This window comes from Stegostoma tigrinum, chromosome 10, assembly GCF_030684315.1.
Source record: "Stegostoma tigrinum isolate sSteTig4 chromosome 10, sSteTig4.hap1, whole genome shotgun sequence".
Taxonomy (NCBI): Eukaryota; Metazoa; Chordata; class Chondrichthyes; order Orectolobiformes; family Stegostomatidae; genus Stegostoma; species Stegostoma tigrinum.
In genome coordinates, this window is record NC_081363.1 from 47,173,395 (window position 1) to 47,197,527 (window position 24,133).

Below are 24,133 nucleotides of genomic sequence, written 5' to 3' on the forward strand. Positions count from 1 at the left end.
GGGAATCCAGCCAGAATTCCTGCTCCTGATTACTATCCCCCTCTGAAAATGCACACATGTGAATGATAGATGAGGTCAGGCTGTTGATCTACACATTCACATAAATTGCCAACGCTCACCAATGAAGAATGGTTAGTGAGCTGAGGCATAAGAAGGACACTACACGTGGTGTTATATATGGGTTTAATTCACTCCATTAAGGAGAGGAGATCAAAGGGCAAACAAGAAAAGTTGGATGGAAAAAATGTCTCTATCAATGGTCAATAGGCTGCTTCTAAATATTAATGCACTTGCCAGCCTGATATTAATATAATTTATATGATTAATTTCAAATCTATTCTAATGATGAGTGTGATTTGGTCACCTGTGCTGCTGATAGTGTAAAATTCAGGAAAAAGCCTTACAAATTTTATTTTAAACATTAAAATATGTCAATGTGTCCCTTTTATTGATTTATGATAAAATTCCATTAATTCATCCTACCAAGTCCAATTTTACATTCTTTATTTCTTTTATTTTACATGCTGTTTCATCGTGCCATTGCAGTGTAGATAAAGGGTGCATTGTGTGTGTAGACCATAGCTGCTTCTAATACCAGCGCAAGGCCATAGATCAGATAGCAGGTGTTAATTTGTTTGGGCAAGCAGATAGACTAAATTTGTTGATATTTTACTAGAAGGCTGACTAAGAGCTATTTGAACAATGTGCATTGCTAAACATAGTGGAGAGTTTTGGAATCGGACTAATTCAAAGCTACAATCCCTTGAGGTACAGAAAGAACACTTTGACCATTAAAATGAGGCCACTTTAAGTACTTCTTGTTCTCACTGGGTTTAAAAATAATTAAAAACAAAAAATAAACTCTAAGATTAGCCTGTGTTCTTTTAAAATTCTTCTCTGTGGAAATATTTACAAATTAAATGTCTTGTATTTTGCTCCTTGACTTTCAATTCCATACAGAATGGTCCCAAACTGAAATTGTATTCTTTATTTCACTAGTGTTGCCATTTTAATTTCAGTAAAACCTGCAGGAACTATTTTAGCAATGAGGAAGAATGACTATATTATCATTTTCTTCCTTGTCTTTCTTCAATCAATGCTGTACCTGAAGAATTACGGCCAGAATCAGAAACTTACTGCCAAGCCTATGCCTAGATAAGGTGCTGTGGGAGTAGCAATTTAAACTGAAGTTGACCCATCCACGATCTAGTACAATGGCTGAAAAATCAATGGACTGCTCGCTTCCCATTGTCAACTATGGTCTGTACGTATGTTTTCTCAACTAATTTTAAGTCTTTGCTTTGTTGTTGAATAAGAGACACATCTAACTGGGGTAAAAGACATATTTCATTAATCTTAAAATATCTCCGTATTTTTCAGGCCTCTGTTTTTTTTCCGCTGATGACTTAATGGTTAACATATTTAGATGGCTCTGGTCATTACATTGTTAATGTCATGCTCTGGGACTTGAGCAAGCTTTTCCCCAGCTAAAGAAACATAAATGTTCAGCTGTGATAGAAGTTTGTGAGTTCTCCTGACATAAATTAAGCTGATATCATCAGAGGACTATAAAACTGATTTATTATAAATACTGTTCTCATTTGTTTACAGCTTAAATTCTTTGGTTCTGGTCAATTAGCACATTAGCCATCTCTCAAATTGACAGGTGCTTAAAAGCATGTTACAAAAGCTTTCGAGCGTAAAAAAATGAAGTTGAATGGAAATATTTTGTGGAGAAACTAGATATAATGCAGAGAAAATAACCTACTGCTACTTCCATGATTGAAACATTTATGCCAGATGAGTGCATTTACTTTCTTGTAGAGACAGATGAGCTGTTTTTTAAAAAAGAAATCTTCCACCAATTTCCTTTATTATAAGTCAGTTATTTTGGGGGCAGGGAGTGGAGAATGGTTATTTAAAAAGCACTAAGAGTTGTCTCATTTTTGAAGACTCAGGATGCAAGACTCTTAAAGACTCTTTCTCCACCCACCTTTTCAACCATCCCCTACTACCAATTGTGCGAGGGCCAGCAGAGGTTGAAACCTGTAGATAAAGATCATTTGGGAACTAGCACTAGAATCTTAATGCTGTTTAAATTAAACTCGTTCAATGAACTGGCAAGAGACCACTTTTTTCATTAGACAATGGCATTCAATGAAAAGTTAAGGCCAGGCAGTTCTGCCTGTCATTTTGTTTTGGTTGCAAAATCACCTTATACTGTACTCTAGAGTGGAAAGACTGCATATACACATCTTATTTATTCAGCTGGATCCATCAGGCCCATGTTCCAACATATAAACAGATTTCATAAGTGGTTGCCTTTTCCCCTCCCCCGTGAGATTACCACTTAGGAAAGTGTGTGATCGAATTAATGGAAGGCCAGAAATTCCACTTTTAAGGCCAGCCCTGATAGGAACCACATTGCCATTCACTAAAAATGTTGAAGAAAAAGGTGATGGATACAAAAAGGGGTTGACAGTTATTTGACCTCAGGTCTATTATCTCATTATTGAAGCTACGAATCTAAAACATCTGGGTTCGCATTTTGAAACCTTACTCCTTTCAATCAGAAACTAATTATCTGGCCAATATAGATTAAATAGTAATCTGAAATCTACGACACATGAACTTTTCCCTTTGAGTTGTTTTGAATGCAATTTTTCTTCTCAGTAGTTTCAAGGTTGTGATAAGAAGAGGTGAATATATGCAATTAGAAATGCATCCATCACAACTGGATTTGGTACTGGGTCACACAGAACCAGAAAGGTGTGGCTTACCTGCCCCAGGGATGTGTCATTATATGTACGAATAGGTTGATTGAAAACAAATATTAAACTAGCCACTCAGTGTGACTTAACATTGGAGTTTGGGAGTTATTTAATCAAAGGAATTCAACAGAAAGGGAAAGCAACAACAATGTACATTTATATAGCAGCTCTATTGTAAAACAATCCCAGTACATTTTACAGATGTATAATTGGAAAGTACATAGCTGGTTCAATATAGAACAAAATATTAGTAAGCACAACCAAAAGCTTTTTGAAAGAGCTTGTTTTTAGGAATGATTTTAAAGATGGAAAGGGAGGGAACAGCTACGGATTTCTACAGGAAAATGCAGGTATCTAACAGAATACTCTCTAACAGGATCATTATCTGTTAAAGTTGCACTTTCACTATCTTGCGTTAGAATATGTTCCAAAATTTGATCCTGCACTGCTCCGCACAATGTCAGTAACTAAAGTAAACTGGAGAAGAACATTCTTGGGACAATGGCATTAGCTGCTTTGAATATAGATGTAAGCATCAGGACAATCCTTACTTCAAGGATTCCTGGTTGATGGCTGAAAGGGGCATCAGAGCATAACATTAATAAAATAATCTGATCCTTTTAACATTGGCATTTGTCATGCAAGTCCTAATTACATCACTGAACAAGCGAATAGAAAATAGATGTAAACATTCCACTATAACTATTAATGTAAGTGCATGTTCTCTTTTTTAAAAAGGTAACATCTAAAATAGTCATAAACCAATCCAGTATTTTTCATCCAAGAATTGTCTTAGGTGTCTAACCTTTCATCTGTGCTAGTCTTCCACCTAACTGCAACCTAAAGGCTAAACCTCTACCATATGCTGCTGTTAATGGGAACTGGCTTTTAAGCCTGACAGGTGTGACTTTGGAGGTTATAGGCACTAGCAAGATAAAAGTTTCTGTCATTACAGGCATCAACAGATCATGTTGAACTTCAGCAGTGCCCATCCTAGAAGTGGCTTTGAACCTTCAGTGCCTCCTCTCTCCCTTTGTCTCTTGAAGCACGGATGAGTTCCCTAATGGCATACGAGGACAAATTAAACAGAACCCTTTCATAGATAATGGGAACTGCAGAAGCTGGAGAATACAAGATAATGAAGTGTGGAGCTGGATGAACACAGCAGGCTAAGCAGTATCTTAGGAGCACAAAAGCTGACATTTTGGGCCTAAACCCTTCATCAGAAAAGGCCCGAAACGTCAGCTTTTGTGCTCCTAAGATGCTGCTTGGCCTGCTATGTTCATCCAGCTCCACACTTTGTTATCTAGAACCCTTTCATGCCAGTTTTTAGACGCTGATAGCTAAAATCTAGGCTTCTATCTTTTGGAGCTTTCGGGATTTGATAGCTCTCAATGGATTAGTCAGGCTGCTAACCAGCAGGTACATGCTTACAGAACTAAGTGGCATTTTGATAGATGCAAACTGCGCAATACATCCAACCTTTTCTCTCAAAGTACTATGTAGGTGGCCTGCAGGAGGTGACACTTGACTGCCCAGGTAGAATGTCCACAGATACAGCCCCTGTCAAAGAAGTCAGCCTCCTGAGGGGAGGACAACCCCTGTACAATTAATCTTTCAAAGCACAAAAACGACCAGCCACCTCTCAGGATTCTGACTTCAAATAGCACCAGGAGAGGCAGTCGAATGGGAGACAGACAAGTATGTTCAGACACCCAGAGAAACTTTCCATTGGATGGCTTGTTTGCTCACATATGAATAAATGAAAAAAGTACACAAATTTTATTCTCAATTATTTATGGAACTTGTATGGACTTATGGACCATGTTCATGGTCTGAAATACACAAAAGGGTCTGTATTGCATTCTAAAGTACCTTTAATAAAAAGCAACACAACCAAATTCAAAGAAAGCTGTCCATGCAGATCTTGCAATCTCAATGGCATGGAGAAAACTGACAAAGTCAGTGACTCACTTGTCTTGAAACATGCTGTAATTGTTGATGCCTAACCACCAGAATTGGTCAAGCACAGGAAACTGACATTCCTGCAGCGTCTGCTCAAAATTCTGTCTTTGCTGGAGGTAGGGTCAGTGTCACAGGACGTGCATGGTACAAAGATAGTGGCCCTGTACAGGAACAAGGGGGATGACAGCAAATGTAACAACTATCAGAGCATCTCTCTGGTGAGCGTGGTGGCAAAAGTACTTGACCATGTTACTCTCGTCAGGCTGGAGATCCTGGCTGAACACATTTACCCTGAATCCCAACATGGGTCTGCAATGGACTTAACTTGTGAGTCAAGCAGCTGCAAGAGTATTGCTGTGAACAAAGGAGGCCACTACAAACTGCTTTCATCAACTTCACCATGGTATTTAACCATGCAAGCAAAGAGAATCGATATCAAGATCTACAATGGTGCCAAACAGTGTTGTCTTCTTGCATAATCTTCTCTTTGATAGTGTCATATGCTTTCAGATCACCTGCAGGATCCCACAATGATGGAAAAATACTCATCTTTGCCTGAGATCCAAGGTAAAAGAGTGCATTCCCATCAAAGAATTGCATCATGGTGATGGAGCTGCATTAGTGCTCCATACTCAGGAACACGTTCAGTGAAAAATAGACCAACCCTCTTACACCCGAAAAGAGTTTGGTTTTAGCATCAGATTCAGGAAGACAAATGTCATGGTCCAGGTTGTTGCTATAGCACCATTTATCAGCATTGACAATGTGACCTTGAAAGTTGTTGACAGCTTCATATATATAGGCTCCATAATCATCACCAATTTGTCATGTGATGCAAAAATAAAAATGCACATCACAAAACTGTAATTGTTATGTTCAAGCAGAATAAGAGAGTGTGGTATAACAGCAACATGACTGAGAACACTAAACTGACAGCATACCAAGCTCGCATTTGGTGAAATGTGTAGGAGAAAGGACTAAACAAGTTTCCACCTTCTCACTCTCAGACACACTCTGATGTGATATCCTGGGGGAGGAGGCGTACTCATTCCATTAACATACTTACTGCCAATTCAACCTTGCCCACACTGAATCAGCCACGTTTATCAGATGGATAACAACCCGAATACCTTCTCCATGGGAATTAGGCCACTGGGTCACAGCATCCTGGGCATTAATACCTCTGCTACAAGGCCACATGCAAGTAAGATATAAGGACGGTAGATAGTGACATTGACAAGTGGGAAGCAGTCACTGATGGCTGGGATGTCTGGAGGTTGACTGTTTGAAAGGACACTGGAAGAGGCAAGCAGAAACAAAAAACTCAGCTGACCAAAAGTAGAGCACAGAGAAAGCAGCGGCCACCAAATCCTGTATTCACAGCCCACTATCTTCATTTACAGCAAACGTTACAGAGACTGCTGTGCCAGGGTAAGATTCATGCGTCACAAAGGCAATGTTTAACACAGAGTGGATCACCAAGAAAGAAAGCAGGCACACATACCATTTAGAAGCATACTACTGAGCCCTTTCCAATTGACCAAAGCAGCAAAAGTGTTATTGTGATCAGAGATAATGGGAACCGCAGATACTGGAGAGTCCAAGATAACAAAGTGTGAAGCTGAATGAACACAGCAGGCCAAGCAGCATCTCAGGAGCACAAAAGCTGACGTTTTGGGACTAGACCCTTCATTGTTATGGTGAAATGCCTCTGGTTTTCTCTAATATAATCTGAGGAGGAGCAAGTATCTCACTGACCAGTATACTAAAGAATGGAGCAGCTGTCGAAAAGGTAATGGAAAAATATCATCATCTAATGTTTCTTAGCCATAGTGCACCAAGGGCTGGAAACTGGGTAAACAGCCCAGGGCTGTATGTTTGACATGTAATGAACTTTGTAAATATTAACAATAATTGTTAATGGAGTATGTTAAATACAGTATTGAAAAAACTGTTTGTTGGTTTGCACCTTGCGTAGTATCAACTTTAAATGGTCATGCAATTTACCATTATAAGTTTTAGACATAAATTTTATTTAGAGTCATAGAGTTGTCCAGCATAGAAACTGACCATTCGGTCCAACTTGTCCATGCTGACCAGATATCCTGAATTACTCTAGTCCCGTTTGCCAGCAGTTGGCTCATATCCTACCAGCCTCTATCACTTCCTCTGGAAGTTCATTCTGTATACTCACTACCCTCTGCATGAAAAAGTTGCCCCTTCGGTCCCTTTTCAATCTTCCTCCTCTCACCTTAAATCTATGCACCCTAGCTTTGGATTCCCCCACCCTGGGAAAAAGACCTCGGCTATACCCTATACATGCCCCATTGATTTTATAAACCTCTATAAGGTCACCCCTCAGCCTCCAATGCTCCAGGGCAAACAGCCCCAGCCTATTCAGCCTCTCCCTATAGCTTAACCCAGGCAACATCCTCGTAAATCTCTTCTGAACCCTTTGAAGTTTCACAACACCCTACCTATAACAGGAAGATCAGAATTGCACATATTTTTCCAAAAGTGGCTGAACCAATGTCCTGTCCAGCTGCAACATGACCCCCCAACTCCTATACTCAATGCACTGACCAATAAAGGCAAGCATACCAAATGCCTTCTTCACTACCCTATCTACCTGTGATTCCACTTTCAAGAAACTATGAACTTAAACTCCAAGGACTGTTTGGCCAGCAACATTCCCCAGGACCTTCCCATTAAATGTATAAGCCCTGCCCTGATTTGCCTTTCCAAAGTCCAGCACCTGACATTTTTTCTAAATTAAACTCCATCTGCCACATGTCACACCACAGTCAGAAAACAATCGAGACATTCCTCTTTGGCCCATTGTCAATCTGATCAAGATCCTGTTGGAGCCTGAGGTAACCTTCTTCACTTTCCACTACATCTCCAATTTTTGTGTCATCTGCAAACTTACTAACCATACCTCTTATTTTCACATCCAAATTATTGATATAAATGACGAAAAGTTCTTAGCAAAGAAATGCATCACTGTTGCTCCTCAGCTTTCCTCAAAGGCAGGCCACTGTCACAGCCATGTGGGTACTTAACCAAATTTCTCAAAGACCTCATCATTGGCCAGAATTCCCAAGGATGAAGGCATCATGCAGATGTGGACAATTTTTGCATACTCTGCTCATTCTTTTCTATTTAGAAGGTGAAAGAATTAAACAGTAGAAGCTTGAACAGCAGTGCTCCATTGATTGCAATCTGTGGCTAGTGAAATGTGGTTAAATGAGATGGGTTTGTCGCACCGATTTTCTTGTTCTCACATCAAATTACTCAAAAAGTCAGGCTAGATTGAGGGCACTGAGTCTGCATTCTCTAGAATTTAGCCTGAATGAGAGGAAATCTTATAGAAACATACAAAACTCTTAAAAATGTAGAAAGCTTATGGTCTCATAGTGATAGATGCAAAAAGGATATTTCCCCTGCTTGTGGGTGTCTAAAGCTGAGCGACACATTCTCAGAATAAGTGGTGGGCCACTCGGGACTGAGATAAGGAGGAAGCTCTTCACTCAGAAGGGAGGGAAATTTCAAAATTCTCTGCCTCAGAAAGCTGTTGAAACTCAATCATCAAGATTGCTCAAGACAGAAACAATACATTTCAAGTTACTAATGATACCAGGAGATACAGGGATCATTTCAAGTGATCTCTGCTTAATGGTCACACAGATTTTACACATAGCATGCAAACAAAGGTAGATGTCACATGGCCATACAAACCTATATACTGAAGTTACTTTTCTCCAAACATCCCCATTTCATTTTAAAAAAATTAATGCATACTCTATCAATGGCAGTTATAAGTTACCCAAAATACATGGGTACAATTAAAATTATCATTAATACAACTGTATGATATCTCTAGTAGGTTCCACTCTGTCAGTTTCCACACATGCATTGCATGCTTATTTTTAAAATCATACCAGTCTCCTAATGGTACATGTGCATGTTACCATTGGTACTTTGCCCAGCATTGACTTGTTCCCAGGATGATGTTCCTTCTCCAGGGAATATCTTTCCAATGGCAGGGCAACAATTGGTGCTGATCCACTTCTGTTGCTGGGGAATATGTGAACTCAGTGACAATGGTTGTTCTTTAGTCTATCCTGGTGGTGAGATTATATCTTCTCAATCAATTGCCAGCAATGGAGAAACAGCATCTCTTGCCATACTTGGATGTCACTGATTGAGATGATACATCTGATTATTAAAGCTTGCTGCATGTAATCGAGGTGTACTCCTCAACAGAGGTCCCAAGTTAAAATCGAACAAAGAACTGTGGTTGCTGGATATCTGAAACAAGCAAAAAAGAGAAATTACTGTAGAAACCCAGCAGGTCTGGCAGCATCAGTGAAGAGAAAATAGAATCTCACGATTTGAAACATTAATTCTGGTCTCTCTCGACAGATGATGCCAGATGTTTCAGGATTTTGTATAACTTATAGAGTTGGAAGAAAGGAAACCTGACATTAGTGTGTCACAACTCAAATTAATTAAGATATAATTAGAAATGAAAAGACATTAGTTTGAAGAAAAATGGAAGATAATGAAAACTAAGGGAAGAAAAATAGAGAGACATAGAGTTTAGAAAATTTGAAAATGAATGGGAGGTATTTTCTTATGCTTGAAGTCAAACAGGTGAACTAATAAAAAATTCTGAGTAACACTGCAACACATCAGTCACTGATGCTGGCGGCTGACTGTACTATTTGGCTTCCAGAGGAGTTAATGAAAAAAGAGCATATTAAGTGGAAGTATTCATGGAGATTAAAACCAGTCTTATTATAAAAAGTTGAATCAAAGAGTTACTTTGTAAATGGAGAAGTTGTAGTGGGAGGAGTGAAACAAATTTCTGTAAAGGGAATTAGCTTTATTTTGGGAAATGGTTCAAGAATATTGGCTTAGAATATCACCAAACGTGCTTGAACAATCAGCAGAAAAGAAATTGAAATATTAGAAGAGGGATGTCTTGATTGTTTTCTGACTGTGATGTGGCTAGACGTCAGAACCATCAAATTAGATGGGAAGAAAAGGAATCTATGAAACAGGGAGGTGATTTGTATATTCAATCATTGAACATAATTTAACAAAAATAAAAGAAGGTAAAGAGAATACAGCAGTTATGTTTAGCCTGTCTTCATTAATAGAAATGCAACAAAGAAATTGCATTTGAGAGTGTTGTTCCAAACTCTTCAACATATGTCTTTCTTCTTTTCTTGTTCTTAAATGATTCAAAACAACACTGTTTCATGATGACAAATGAAAGCTTTCCACTCTATTTTATAGTATTCTTATTGTAAAGTACACATGATGATAAAATGAAATCAGTAAAATCTAATCAATCATAAAGCCTACTCATTGAATCAGGAAAAATACCGGTGTTCATCCTTGAAAAACAAAGTATTCATGAGGGCATGGAGACCACCTCAAATACCGGCTGATAAGGAATGGACTGTGATCGCTCAGGTGGAGGTTCCATCTGAGTGTCTCCGTGAAATTTTATGAGTTGCTCATGAAATTTCAATGGCAGGTCACTCAGGTGTGAAGTAAACACAGGCTGAAATATAAACACATCTTTATTAGCCAGGGCCACGTAAAAACACGTTCAAATCCTGCCAGTTATGCCATACATGTCACATAGTGGGGAAACCCTAAACCTCATTTAAAGCTGAACCTTTAATTCAGCGGCACGGTGGCTCAGTGGTTAGCCCTGCAGCCTCACAGCACCAAGGACCCGGGTTCAATTCCAGCCTCAGGCGACTGTCTGTGTGGAGTTTGCACATTCTCCCCGTGTCTGCATGGGTTTCCTCCCACAGCCCAAAGATGTGCAGGCTAGGTGGATTGGCCATGCTAAATTGCCTGTAGTGTTCAGGGATGTGCGGGCTATAAGGGGATGGGTGTGGGTGGGATGCTTCAAGGGGTGGTGTGGACTTGTTGAGCCGAAGGGCCTGTTTCCATACTGTAGGGAATCTAATCTAATTCTGATACCAGCTTTTGAAGAACAATTTAGCAAGGTCGTAATAGATAGTGTTGGGTCCCTACCTAGAATCAGGAATGGAAACCAGTGTCTTTTATTGATTATGGATGCTTCCATCAGATTTCCTGAAGCAGTGCCTTTTGGAAAAATTACTGTTAATGGTGACTTTTGCTGCCACCTCAGCTTTTCCATTTGACTGCAGATAGTGGAGCTGAATTTCTCAGTCATTTATGAAGTGACTAAATTCTTCATCCATAATTTAGGGGTCATTGTCACACATTACAAAGTTGGGAGCATTGTAACAACTGAAGTGTACTTTCAGGCATTCTATGTTGGCATTGACAATCATTGATTCCGGCTACTCCACCTCCCAGTCGGTGCAGTAGTAGTTGATGGTGACAAGATGGTTGCACATGCTAATTTGCCATTTCCACTGCCCCAGAATGTCAACCAATATCTTCCCAGATTGAAGTTGTTGAGGATGAACTTCTCATCTATGATATGGAAACACAATGGAAGGAGCCATCGCAGAGATATACAGAAATCACCAAACAAACAAAAGGCTAAACAAGAAAAATATGTGATTGAAGATGGCTGAAGTCAGGTACATTAATCATGCTGTGTATGTTCAGGAATTACAATAGGGGGAGCGGGGGCATATAAATGTACATGTTATTGTAATAAAAACTATGTCAATAGTTACATTTAAATCTGAGATTGCAATCTGAGATGCAGCGTAAAGTATAATAATCGCCTGGTTAAAATCTTATGGCTTTGTGCATATGCAGTAGTCATGCATTCACTCTAACTTCACCAGTCTGCAAATGGTATGGATAAGGCGTTGGCTTTCTGTGTGCAGAATTGTGTTAGTTACTTTGGAACACATTAAGAAGGCTGTTCACCACTCATTTCTCACATCAGTTATTGATGGGCAATAAATGCTGACCTTGCCAACAATGCTCACATCCCATGAACAAAGCAAAAACCTTTTTAAACTAAATACTCCAAACTGTTTCCTGCCATTCAAGCAATCAAGCTTCTATTAAAGGCTTAAATTGCATCAGAGATAATGGGAACTGCAGATGCTGGAGAATCCAAGATAACAAAGTGTGGAGCTGGATGAACACAGCAGGCCAAGCAGCATCTCAGGAGCACAAAATGAAGGGTCTAGGCCCGAAACGTCAGCTTTTGTGCTCCTGAGATGCTGCTTGGCCTGCTGTGTTCATCCAGCTTCACACTTTATTATCTTCTATTAAAGTCTTGTCTAGTTTGCAAGCTTTAAAGTAAACTATTTCTGGCAGCATCAGGGCACTGTGGCAATAGATCATCCCCATTTTGTGATTATTCTCAGGCACCTGCAATGCATGCAGATGCAAGTCATGGTTTTTGACCATGCTTACATTATTCACGCACATTTACATATACCACGCTAACCTCACAGCAACATGAGTGCATATCCAACAGAAGAGTTCCAAACTCAAACATTATGTATGTGGCAGAAACATGACAGAAAAAGATCATGATAAAATTATATCCCAAGTTGAATTGTATTTACGCCCAATGTTCATTGCAAAATTTGAAAGAAGTTCAGGCCTTTACTCGTTTTAGAATTAGTTTCATGCTAATATTCTCTTTGATTCCTGTGGACATTTTGCCACACCATGTTATCAGTATAGATTGTTCAAAAGGTTTTTTTTTAAAAAAATCATTGTTCAGCACATTTAATTTCCAGTACTTCAGTAATTAAAAAACAGAGTTGTTGCAATTCAGTCCACCACAGTCTGTGTTGAGGTAGCTGTTCACAGCTGGGGCAGTGCTTACGAGAGGAATAATCATTGAATCTGGGGTAGCAAAGAGAAAACTGGCAAGGTTTTCAATTCTAAATGCTGTCCAGTGGCTCCAAGTGAATTATATGTGTGGCCTTCAGGTGAAATTAACATCATACCTAGCAATTATATTCATCAAAGTTTAACATCCTGTAGGACCCACACAGAGAAAATCGATCATAGATAAGGTTCTTAATGATGATTATGCACAGATTCATAGTAAGAAGCCAAAGTATTCAAGAGGCTAATGGACGAGAGAAAATTGGCTGATAAGAAAAGGGAAAACTTAAGCTTGCCTAGATTAACTGTTTAGTTGTGTTGATTTAATAGAGCTTTGCTGTAGTTCTTTAAAGGACTACAAAATGTGTTTTGCAGCATTAAATGTTTTATCACATTAAAATCATGTTAACATTTGCATGACATTTTGGCAAAGCAACTTGGAAATATCAGGTCGTATCCTTTCAACCACAACTTCTTCTTTGAATTCTGTTTTTCATTTGTGAAAGTAGTCAAATGTGTGCTGGAATACCCCTGAGACTATAGTTCATTGTCTGACTTGGAAAACATTGCACAACTCTTAAGTATATCATACGAGATGGAAATCAAAATCCAGACAACAAAGTTTTTTTTGTACCAAAGCCCTGCTGCAATGTATTCAGAACACACTGTAATTATCCTGGTCACAACACGACCACTATCTGCAGATAATTTTATTCTAATTACTATGAGGTTACATCCTAGAAATCTAATAAAGTTCATATTTGATGATTCCATTTAAAGGTTAAAGCAAATTTGTTTGCTGCTGTACAATAAATCAGGATCAAATTGTGTAATTTGAAATCAAGCACATGGTGTTTACAAGGAATAAGTACCAAAAGAATTGATATAAGGTGTAACTTTTCACAACTTCATTTTAATTAATTCACAAGATGTGGTCATTTCTGGCTAAGCCAGCATTTACTGCCATCCCTAATTGCTCAGAGGATAGTCAAAAGGCAAGCACATTGCTGTGGGTCTGAAATCACGTGGAAGTTAGCAGATTTCCTTCCCTGAAAGACACTGGTGAATTAGATGGGCTTTTCCTGATAACAACAGTTTCAAGGCCATCCTTAGAGTTTTAACTCCAAATTCATCACCTGCATTGCTGGAATTTGAACCCAGATCCCCAGATCATTACTAGGGTCATTGAGTTATAGTCTGGCAATGACACCATTGGATCGTTGTTTTTGTTGTCAGTTGTGGGGGTGTCACAGCATTTGAGGGAGCCAAATGGGCTGATGGAATGACAGTGACAAAAGAATAATTTCAAAAGTGCACAAATACACAATCAAAAATGTTGGCTTAAGTTCCTGATTGTAGGCATTTCCTGATGTTGAGATACGCAGAGTTAGCAAAGAATTTCATTTATATATGGTCTTTCATTACATTAGGATGTTCCAAAGAACCTGACAGACAATGAAGTATTTCCCAGGTGAGATCACCGTTCTAGGAACTGTGGTCATTAACTTGGTCACAGCAATATCCAGCAAAAAGCTATGAGCTAATGATCAGTTTTTTTCGTGATGTTGATTGAAGGATGTATATTGCTCATGACACTAACTCTTCTCTGCTCTTAGAACATAGAACATAGAACATTACAGCACAGTACAGGCCCTTCGGCCCTTGATGTTGTGCCAACCTGTCATACCGATCTCAAGCCCATCTAACCTACACTAATCCATTTACGTCCATATGCTTATCCAAAGGATTCTTCTTTGAAATAATTTAGCTGTAGCCTCAATTTTATATCTCATTCATAAAGAACAGCATTTCTGACAGTTCATATCAGTACTGCACTGGAGTTTTAGCCTAGATTTTGTGTTTAAATCCCTAGATGAAGTTAAGTCAACAATCTTTCATTTCTGAACTGAGTGTCATCACTGTTGCAACAGTGAATACCAAATAAAAAAAAAGCCTCCTCTATTGTAGTTTTGTAAATTAGTAGGAATGATTTCTTAATTGAAAACAGTTTGCATGTGAGATAATAATGTCCTATTGAGAAAGACTGAACAACAAACAATTAATTAGTTGATGTAACTTCTCCATCCAATCGCATGGGAAAGAGTTCCTATTATTAAACATGCACTAATGACTGAAACTAAAACAAAGCAAAGGGAGCTAGCATGATTAAAATCTTGTGAAATTAGTTGCAAATTACAAGCAGATTAAAATGAGAGTTATTACATTAAAATTGCACAGAGCTCTGCTAAGCTGCTACAATTGACCTGTGCAATTGCAAACAAACAAATTTCACTCCTTTATTGAATCATGAATGTGAAAGACAATCAAAGCCCCAGTTATCAATATAGCAATGTATCATTTTATAATCCATTGTTAAACTTTCTCTGTTCCAAAGAATGTTTGCACTTATGAATTAATCTGTGCTAAATTCAAGCTAATCCTTTCGTTGTTGTAATTTGGAAGGACTGAGGCCACTTTCAATTCTAAATTTGTAAGCTGGTGTGTCAGTATTCAGACTTCTGGTTTAATAGATTAGTGTATGTAAGTTAAAATAGATACTTTTATGATATACCTTAAAACCCATCAATATAAATGTAGATCATTTTCACTAGATTTAAGAAGCATTCATAAGGCTTGATTCCATTTTCACTTCATACAGTAATGCAATCACCGCGCCAAACGCAAGATTGTATATCTGCTGTCAATGTGCATTACATCCACATCGGGCTGTTGCAGACCAGAAGCACATTAAGAGTTCAGATACCACAATTCCAAGTAGATCACTGAAAGTACAACCGGGGTAATCAGATAAAAGCACATAATCCAGAAGATCACCATCTCTGCAACCCAATTTCCAGACACAAGATTGCAACATGTTCTCATCTCTTCGTAGGTCAATACATTTCAGATGAATGCACATGGCCACAAATTTCTCTCAGAAGATTATCCAGAAATTATTTCTACACTAACATCAAAACCTAACTGATATTATACATTAGTAAACAGAGCAAGTGCATGTCTGCCAGTGAGTCCTTCTTGTCATGAGAGTGACATGAAACCAGGAACATAAACCAGTATAACTCAGTCCTGCAGATTTGACAGCACTCCAAGCAAATGTTTGTTAGCATGCCACCATATTATCACCTTAATAATTATAGGTTATATTCTGGTAGTTGGAGACGCTGGCAAAGTTGGCCCAAGCTAGGCTAAAAATTTCTAAAGGTAAGCATCAGTCAATCTTAAATAAGAACAATAGGAAATGGACAATTAAAAAATCTATAAGGCATGAATATTGTACGATCATTTCTTGGTTATGAATATACTCATTACATCGTAATTGTAAATTCTGTGCAACTTCTCAGAAGTCACTTTTTATTTCTGTGATATTTATTTTTTGCTTTCTTTTAACATTGTGCAACTGTCATTGATTAACAGCTGCTAAATTATTTAGAAACTGTCAGCGCAGCTACCATCAATCCTTGTTCAATATCCATGTTGTATGTGTGTTAAAACAATCAAACAAAGTGCAACGAGTAACATTTAAACATCTTCATCACATATGTTTTTTCAACTCAGAAATAATGTTCCACATTGACTCAGTAAACATAAATTTTATACACTTAACTGGAACAACATCTTACTATGGTGGTTATTTTTATCTTAACATGAAGCATTATAAACCTGCAACAATTACTTTTTTGAAATAAAGCTCTACAATGAAATGTCAGGGAAAGAGACAGAGGGAGGGAATCATCCATGTACAGACGTTACAAGTGGAATTCAGAATGCAAAAGTCAGTGGAAACGTTCCCAAATTTAATTTTACCAGCATCTCATCAAAAGAACTGGAACAGAGAGGATAAGAAAATTTTCACATGTCTGTATCTCACCTGAAAATGTCTAACTGCAGTGGAAAATTTAATAGATACCTCAAACACCAGTTAGTCTAATAAAAGCAAAGTGGTATAAATGTTGAAGATCAAACATCTATTAGTCTGCCTGATTTAGTTTAAAGCAGAATATTGTGTTGGAAATTGACCACTCTTGACAGTGAGTCAAGGTAGCAAAAATTTTCATAAAGCGTCTGCAACAGAAAGGATCTCAGTTATCCAAAGAACTTCCCAATAAAACAGCATTGACAGCACGTGTTTATAATTCTCAACTAACCACATGAAGACCCCTGTTATCTCAACCTTCAGCCTTGGTCTGCTAATTTCCATGGTGACTCAAGCATCTTGCCGGGCCTTTAGTAGCTCTTATTTACTTGGTCCATGTAGCAATGAATAATATGCTTGCACAACCTGTTACTGTTACAACTGCTGAACTGACATTCCCAAAGCCACCCATGGTCAAGTATCATATTACACGAGGAAGAAATCAGTGTAATTAAACCATTTATTTTGAAACTATCATTTACTTTATTTTTAAACCTACTATTATTAAACTCACCCTTTAAAATTGGTGCCTAGAAACTACCTAAAACAGACAGGAGACAGTTTAAATATACAGATTGGCATCCTACAGTCATACAGCATAGAAATAGGCCCTTCAACCCATCATTTCTATGCTGACCAACAAGCTACACTAATCCCATTTGGCTGCACTTTGTCCATAGCTTACTATGCCCTGGCATTTTAAATGCTTGTCCAGAAGCTTTTAAATGTTGCAGAATATTTGCCTCCACCACACTCTCATTCGCTATTTTTACCACCCTCTGGGTGAAAACGTTTTCTCAGATTCCCTCTAAACCACTGACTCCTCACCTTAAAGTTATCCCCTCTGGTTTCAGACATCAGCTGTGGGGAAAGGATTGTCATGGTCTATCCTGTCTATGCCTTTCTTAATTTTGTATACTTCAATCAGATTCCACCCCTCTGCCCCCTCAGCCTCTTCTGCACCAGGAGTAAAAAACCTTGCCTATCCATTCTCTCCTCATGACCGAGAATTTTTATCTCAGGCAACATCTTGGTGAATCTCCTATGTACCCCTTCCAGTCCAATCACATCTTCCAATAGTGTAGCGACCAGAACTGCTCACCATTTGTGCCCTAAGCAATGTTTTATAAAGTTGTAATAAGACTTCATTTCTCCTATGCTCCAAACCCTGGCTGACTAAGGCAGCATTCTGTATGCCTTCTTCACCATCAGGGATGGTAAAGGCTTGTGCACCAAAGTTCCTTTGTTCCTAAGTACTCTCTCGGGACTTACCATTCCTTGGTTGGAATTATGGTGTTGAAGGTGGAGCTAAAATCAATAAGTAGGTGCCTGACATAGCTGCCCTTGCTGGAGTGCCATGGAGACGGTGTCTGCTGTGGACCTATTGTGATAGTAGGTGAATTGAAATGAATCAAAGCAATCTGGGAGGCTGGAGTTCATGTGTACCATTACTAATGTCTCAAAGCACTTCACAATGATGGGTGTCAGTGTCACTGGGCAGCAGTCTTTAAGGCAGGTTGCCTGAATTTTCTTTGCACCTACTGATAGTGGTCTTCTTGGAGCAGGTGGGAACATTTCATCAAAGTGAGGAGACATTAAAGATGTCTATGAGTACTCCTGCCAGGTGGTCTGCATAGGATCTGAGTGCATGGCCAGGAATTCCATCCAGGCCAATCACTCTTCATGGGTCCTCTCTCAAGTGGGCCGATCTGAATCTGCAGCAGCAACTGTGGATACAGGTGCACCTGAGGTGTCAGGGCAGGTAACATCATTTCATCATTTCACTCATGGTCCCAATCTGGTACAGTGTAGCAGAACACCAGATTGGCACCTGCAGCATGCCGGCAAAATTCAAGTGAGGCCCAAATCTGAAGTAATTTGGTTGTTTTTACTGAGTCGTTGGGTGCCCACCATGGGTGCCCTACTGGCATCGAACCATTTTGGGTCCCAGTTAAATATCCCCCAGTGAGGTAGATTCTAACTTCCATCACAGGCATATTAAAATGCTGGTAGTGTATGAGATCTCTGTTAGAAAGCCCACTGGATTTTCTTCCCTGAATCCATCAAATTGGATTTTGTGCGATCAAACTGCTGCTGCAGGCTCTGTGAGTTGCACTGAAAGTTCACACCCAGTCTGAGAAAGTAGAGATGAATATCATGAGGTTGTCTTCAAGATAGAATCATAAATGCACTTAAAAGGCAAGTTAGATAAACAAATGAGCAAAAAGGGAATAAAAGAGTTATGCTCGTAGCATAAGAAGTGAAGAGGAGGGTCATGTGTCATGTACTGACCAGCACAGACTCATTGGGCCATATGGCCTGGTGCTGTTCTTTACATTCCACATATTCTATTCTCCTTATGGATTTACTACTAGTGTAGCATGGACAGTGAAACTGACAGCCACAGCAATATCAAAGCATTCCTATTAGCTATTGCTGTCAATTACTCCTCCATCCCCCTTTTTACAGCTGAGATATTTACATGTCAATGTTTACTCCCAACTCCTGACTTCAGTCCAATATCCTGGTATTGATTTAAAACAAAGGTGTGGTAGTACTTCAGATTGCAGGAAAGTCGTTTCAGAGTAAGAAGATGTCTTTTAAATATCAAAATGTCAGAATACAGACTGATGACAGTATCACGTTACTTGCAATCAGAAATAACAAAGATAAATTCTATTTGGAGGCTGAGCTGGGAAGTTTGGTGGATAAAACTTTTTTAATGTGGATCATTAAGGTCATAGCTAGAAATTATACAACTCCGATTCCAAACACGAGAGTTAGAGTGGGTACCTGGCAGCTCCAGTTCCCCTTAGGCCTCCACCTTGGACAGCAGTCCCCAGCCTCTCATGGTACAGTCCTTGGGCAGTGACCACTGCAGCCCTGTCCACAGAGGTTGGCATCAGATGCATACCAGCATCACCACATCATCTTGGCACATCTCCTATCCACTTAGAATGCAGTTCTCCTCTTTAATATTACACTTCGGAGCACACCAGCACCTTTCGGACCATGAAGGCTCACAGTACTTCTGTCTTGCATTGCCAGTTAGCAGAGACACAAAGCTAAGCAGTTTGTTATGGATGTCAGCAGTGATCAGCCATGTTTCTGTATGACACCATGCTGTATCAATGTCACAACTAAATCAAATGCCAGCACAATAGGTGGCCAACACACTGCATGTGCTTCACCCAAATGCCTCAAGTCTCAATCAAGCCAAGGGAGACACTATTCAGTCAGGAGATCCCAGCATATTAAAACAAGTGATGCTTCAGTGCTGTGCTTGGACATGATCAGTCCTCTACATGGGATGGTCAAGGCTAGATGTCTTGCAAGGGCAGTTACTGAGAGACAAGAGCTACTTTCTTCAACCAAGGCTAACGACTCCATTTCTCAATCCCCTGGCTAAGACCGAGCCTAGATATGATGCACTCCATTCTTCCACCAAGGCCACAGCGGAGCAGATGGAGAGGAAATGCTGGAGTTGAGATTCTGATGGTTAGATTGGTCTAGGGGACCCCTTGCAGTATAGTCTGGACAGAATGCACTGCATAATCTGAGCATGATGTGCTCTTCACAACCAAAGCGGGTAAAGTCAGAATTTGGTGGATGTTGAAGATCTGGGGGAGTGACAGTGATGAGGAGATGAGCAAGAGGTACGGCACATTCTGCATGGTGGAACATTGCAGCCTCAGACACAATAAATCAGGCAGGACTTGACTGAAACCTGGTTCCATTTGATACGAGCACGCTTTAGTGATTGCTCATTGAGTGTAAATTTATTGTCGATTGAAAGGAAAGCAGTCCTTGATTGCTCCTACAGCAAGTGCAATTTTGCTTTGCTTTTTCTTTGTTTTTGTTGTTGCTGAATAAAAGTAAAATAAAATTAAAAAGTAAAAGTAAAAATAAAAGTTGTCGGGCCCTTAAAGATTTTCCATATCTCTTGCTCCTATATTGAACAATGACAAAATGCTATGTTATATCGGGTGTAGAGAAAGAGTAGCACTCCTTTGGACAGGGTTCTTTGATAGTATGGTGCTAAGGATGGCTAACCCCTGGAGCTTGATTTTTGTAAGTTCAGTCACAATGGCTGTCATTCAGACAGATGATGATGTTAGCAGCAATACAGCTACAAATGTGTGCTTGTGTATCAAATGAAGTGTCATCCATGGAGTGGCCCCAGAAGTATTTCTTTCTAATTCTCCTTTCACTACATGCAGGGTAAGGCAGCTCCTGGTTGGTAATGCGTGATCTAGTTCAGGGCTAGGCTTTTGAAAAAGGTGCTGGTTCCATGAATTCTGGAAGATCCCAGTAGAGGTGAGTATTTCTATCATTCGTGAGCTGATCACAATGCAAGTTGGGGGGGGGGGGGGTGCTGGGGTGAGGGGTTCAAAATGGCATGGTGCATAGCGATCAAAGTGAGCTTTAAAAATAGTGTGAGATAATTTACTGGAGTCCACAGAGTGAAAGCCTCCATTAAAAAAAACCGACACTTAGCTGATTTCTTGTCAAATTCAACCTATTGTTTTCAGCTCCTGCCAGAATTCTGTCCTCTCATTGACAGATGTCTGAGGCTGAAGCAGACATAACCATGACATTATATTTGATCTCAACATGAGCTTCTGACCATCTACCCCAGTACACCAGAATTTCTTTATTGTACCTTCCAATTCCCTTAACAATTTTGCTAAGATTTGAAACAGTAGAAGCTCCCTTCAAATAGCAAACGTCATAGCCAGAATACATTTCAATAACTCTAATAAAACATTATAAAGTCAGCAGAGATAAAGAAAGCAGAAAAGTATCTCAGACACATAACAGTCTAACACACTCGCATTTTTACATTTAAATTAATGATAAACCGAATAGGAATCTGGCTTCACTTACATTACAGCGGTAGAGAAAAATGTCAGTATTGTTGAACAAAGACCTCTGAAACTATCCAACCAGGAGTGAAATTATGAAAATCTACAAAGTTTGCTCGCACCTTATCTTAACCATATTCATGGAAGCCCAAATTCAAAAATTCCGAAAAAAATTTAGAAAACAGCAAAAACTTTTCAACAAAAACTAGAAACTCTGGTCATGCTACAGCAATTAAATGCCACCTACTGCTCAGCAGAATCCCATCAGATTATAAAACTAAAATAATCAAACCAGCAGACAGGAAAAGAAAACAGAGATTTCAATGCAAAGCCAGCAGTTCCATGCACTGAGCTGGATAACGGTAACGGATGAGCTATAAATTGAAAGCACAGAAGTCATTTTGTGTTTTCAGAATTCTGGACGTGTAAATTTGGGAAATTATCTCTGAGGATTCCAATATTTGATTTTAACAAACCTGTGGGTAGACCATTTTCCCTATTGGCAACCTTAAAAAAATCAAGTCATCAGTTTGGAAATAACATCTAAGCGTACATGTGAACTGTACCCGCTGCTGCTTTTGTTTTACCCTTTTTTGTTGCGTTTATTCCCTTGTGGTCTCTTGTACTTCCTAATGAAAATGGTTAGTTCTTTACCAAAAGCAAAGATATCCTTTACCCATCAGGATTAACATCCAGTTAACATTCAAGTAACTTTTTATGAGCAAAGGTAAAACTTAAGTGAAGTTTTTAATGAGACTAAGATATTTACTTATGCTGATGATACAAAGCTAGATGGGAATTTAAGCATTATCGAGGCATGAAGAGATTGCAAAAGTGATAAAGACAGGTTAAGTAAATGAACAACAATGTCGTAGATGTAGTATAGCATGGAAAGAGGCATTCAGCCCATCGAGTCTGTACTGACTCTTCAAAGAGCATCCTGCCCAGACCCAGACTCCCACCCTAACCCTGTAACTCCACATATATTGTGCCTACTCCACCTATCCTCATATCCCTGGACATTACACGGCAATTTAGTACGGCCAATCCACCTTATCTGTACATCTTTGGCCTGTAGGAGGAAACTGGGACTGGAAATATCAGCAACTTTGCAGTGGAAGGAAGCCATCATCATGGTCAGTTCATCCATCAAGTTCTCCAAGACTGTTAAAGGAACGCGAGCCCAAACAATAGTGAACAGCTTTATCCAGACACATCATGAAAACAGGCCATCGGTGTCCTGGACAGAGAGCTAGCAATTTCACATTTCCAGAATTTTTAATGCTGTCTCTAATTTAGAATTACATTCTCATAAACACTCTATGGACAAAGTATCACACACAACAACCAGAGTAAACCTAATTTGGACAGGTTGAGTGAGCCAGCAAATGCATGGCAGATAATGTGTAAGTATGGATAAATGTGAGGTTATCCAGTTTATTAGTAAAAACAGGAAAGCAGTTTATTATCAGAATGGTGATTGATAGAGGTAAGGGGAAACTGCAGAGACCTGGATGCCCTGGCACACAGCATCTGAAAGCATTCATGCAGTTGCAGAAGGTGGCGAAGAAGCTAAATGCCATGTTTGACTTTATAGTGAGAAGATTCAAGTATGAGCAGGGATGTTTTGCTGCAATTGTACAGGGCTTTGGTGAGACTATACCTAGAGTACTTGTGCAGTATTGGTCTCCTTATCTGTGGAAAGATGTTCTTGTTATAGAGGGAGTGCAATGAAGATTTGCCACCTGATTCCTGAGATGGCAGGACTGACGTATGAGTGGAGATTGGATTGGTTAGCTATATTCTCTGGAGCTTAGAAGAACGAGAGCGGATCTCATAGAAGCATTTAAATTTCTAACAGGTCTAGACAAGGTACAAAACAGGATGGCTGTTCCTATTGACCAGAGAGTCCAGAACCTGGAGTCATAGTTTAAGAATGTGGGGCAGGTTATTTAGAACTGAGAAGAGGAGAAATTTCTTCCAGACAGCGGTGCGCCTGTGGAATTCTCCACCGCAGAAAGCAGTTTAGGCCAAAACACTGAAAATTTTCAAGAGAGTTATGTACAGTTCTTTGGATTAAAGGAATCAATGGGTATGGGGAGAAAGTGGGAACAGTCATGATCATATTGAGTGGCAGAGCAGGTTCAGAGAGCCAATTGGCCTAATTCTGCTCCTATTATCTCTGTTCCTACATTTCTAAAATGAGCAACATCCAAATTTTATTTTTTGGGTGAAGAGTAAGACTCCAAATATTTCACACTGAATGGGCAGTGTCTCTTTTTTTTCAAAAAATACATGTGAAGTGCTTTTAGCTTCAATATCTCGGCCTACACTGGTGTTTCTTCAGCACCATTCATCCAAAATTGGCCAAACCATCGCAAAGGCTCAAAGGATTTCAAGCACAAACTATATCTAGCATAAATCAAGTCTCCAAGATCTCCTGCACCACTAACAAAGGTTGTGCTGAAGTCTACCTTGTTACACAAGGTAATGAAAGGGTTAATGCTGGTGACTGCATTAAATTCTACCCAATCTAATAATATCTCACAGCCTTAGGTGCGAGAATAAAGAGAATAGCTCTGGATCTTGAAAAGGATAAATATGCCCTTTGTGTTTCCCTACTAACTTAGTAACAATGTCTAAGCAGCTAATGTAAATACTTTTAAATCTGCCTGTTCAGATGTGTTATGACACAACTCCATGCGGTTGAGACTTAAACCTGAACCTACTGACCTAGAAGTAGGGACCATATTACTCAAACACAAGCTACCTTTTAG